This window comes from Vicugna pacos, chromosome 2 (genome assembly GCF_048564905.1).
Source record: "Vicugna pacos chromosome 2, VicPac4, whole genome shotgun sequence".
NCBI classification, from domain to species: domain Eukaryota; kingdom Metazoa; phylum Chordata; class Mammalia; order Artiodactyla; family Camelidae; genus Vicugna; species Vicugna pacos.
In genome coordinates, this window is record NC_132988.1 from 59527896 (window position 1) to 59530051 (window position 2156).

Genomic DNA, 2156 nt, shown 5'->3' on the forward strand with positions numbered 1-2156 from the left:
TTTTTCAGCTTCCAAGTCACATGAGCTGACTCCTTATAATACATAACTCTCTTTCTCTGGAGAATCCTGACTGATACAGACATTAAACAAACAATTTACATACTGAATAATTGTATAGCTGTTTGAGGGTGTGGCGTGGTGGTGAGCTGATACGGAAACACCTAGGGACAGAATCTACTCTACCATCTTCAGGGTGACAGCAGACTCTGGCCTTTTCCCAAAGAGGCCTGGTCCACTGGATCATCTCCTACAACTTGGCTACCTTCCTTGCACATACAGGGCAGGAAATGATCCAGCCAGCTCTAACCCTGGAGTCTGGTCCAGAGTGGAAAGGCTCTTCCTGTCCCTATACCAGTCTTTGACTCCAGGTAGGGGAGGCCAGAGAAGTGAAATCTCTGTTTTTCAGTTCCCCTTATTCCCTTTTTATTATTTAAGTTTCTTTTGATAAGATGAATTAATGAAAATGAATGCCTTGAACACCTCTGCCACTTGGCGTTCTGCATGTTTTATGAAGTTTTGACAGGGAAACGACAATGTCATCCTTCTTTCTACACCTCAGTGCCATGCTTGCAGCTTTAGGAAATGTCTTGCATGCCTGGTGGAGAGCCTGGGGGTGGAGTTGGGTGTGGGTGCTACATTGTGGGTGGAAGCATGTGGTGGGAGAGTGGTCAGATTAGCATGGATATCAGTCCTGGCCATCTACTGTCTATGTGCCCCTGGGCAGTCATTCAAAATGGCCTGACCCCAGCTGCCTCGTCTGTACAATGGGCTTGTACCGCACACTAGGTAGGCTGACAGGAGGATTAGTGATAAAGTATAAAAAGCCCCTAGCATCACTCTAGCACACAACAGATGCCCAATTGATGGTTTCTATTGCTGTGGGGGGTAATTTTCATAGGGAGGCTCCTATGTCTCTTGTTCCTTGGTCCTCGTTGGTCAGGTTGCCAGAGGGACAGAGTCTGAACACTTACGTTGGAATGATGTTCTGGTCATCTATGACAGCATTACACACTACCCCAAACTTAGGAGGTAAAACCACACCCATGTTCTTATCTGCATGGATCCTGTGGGCCAGGGATTCGGGGGGCACGTGGAGGGATGACCTGTCTGCTCCACCATGTCTGGGTGGGAAGAGCTGATTGGCTGGGGGCTGGAATCATCCACAGGCGTCTTCACGCACATCTGGCTGGGTGTGAGTGGGTTCCCTGATGGCTTAATGAGGCTGAGGATCTTTTCATGTGCTTATGGCCATTAGTATATCTTCTCTGGAGAAATGTCTAGTCAAATACTTGGCCCGTTTTAACAATGGCTTGTCTTTTTAATTATTATTATTATTAAAAAATATGGACTACTTCACGAGTTTGTGTGTCATCCCTGCACAGAGGCCTTGCTAATCTTCTCTGTAGCCTTCCAATTTTTTTAGGATATGTGCTGCTGAAGTGAGCGCTGTCTTTTTAATTGTTGATGTATATGAGTTCTTTATATATTCTAGATACAATTTCCTTATCAGATACTTGATTTGCAAATATTTTCTCCCATCCTGTAGGGCATCCTTTCACTTTCTTGAGTGTCCTTTGAAGTACAAGTTTTAAATTTTACATCCAGTTTATCTATTTCTACTTTTGTTGCTTGTGCTTTTGATGTCATGTCTAAGAAGTCTTTGCTCAACCTGAGTTCATGAAGACTTACTCCTATATTTTCTAAGAGTTTATATTTTTTGCTCTGATTTAGGTCTATAATCCATATTGGGTTAATTTTTATATACAGTGTGAGTAAATGGTCCAACTTCAATCTTTTACATGTGGATATCCAGTTTTCCCAGCACTATTTGTTGAAAAGACTGTTTCCACCCCCATTGAGTTTTCTTGGCATCTTGGTCAAAACTCAGTTGACCATACATGTTAAAGTTTATTTCTGACTCCAATTTCTATATGTCAATCCCTCATACCAAACGTATGTCATGATTACTGTAGCTTTGCAGTAAGTTTTGAAACCAGTAAATGTGGGACCTCCAACTTTGTTCTTTTCCAGTATGTGATGTTTTGGCACCAAAACCATATCCCAGCCTCAAAGCCAAACTCTAGATGAAACAGTGAAATGGACAATTTTGGGCAACCTGCCTCCCTTTCTGTAACCCTTTCCTTTTTCTTCCTTCT

The 2156-nt window shown here is 42.9% G+C and overlaps 1 non-coding gene across 1 annotated transcript; it reads right to left on the reverse strand.

Annotated features, from left to right (window-relative positions):
* Positions 1–1337: 1337 nt before the first annotated feature.
* Positions 1338–1447, reverse strand: LOC116276877 (U6 spliceosomal RNA). Its single transcript, XR_004186406.1, has one exon. It is a non-coding gene; the product is annotated as a U6 spliceosomal RNA (small nuclear RNA).
* Positions 1448–2156: the final 709 nt, after the last annotated feature.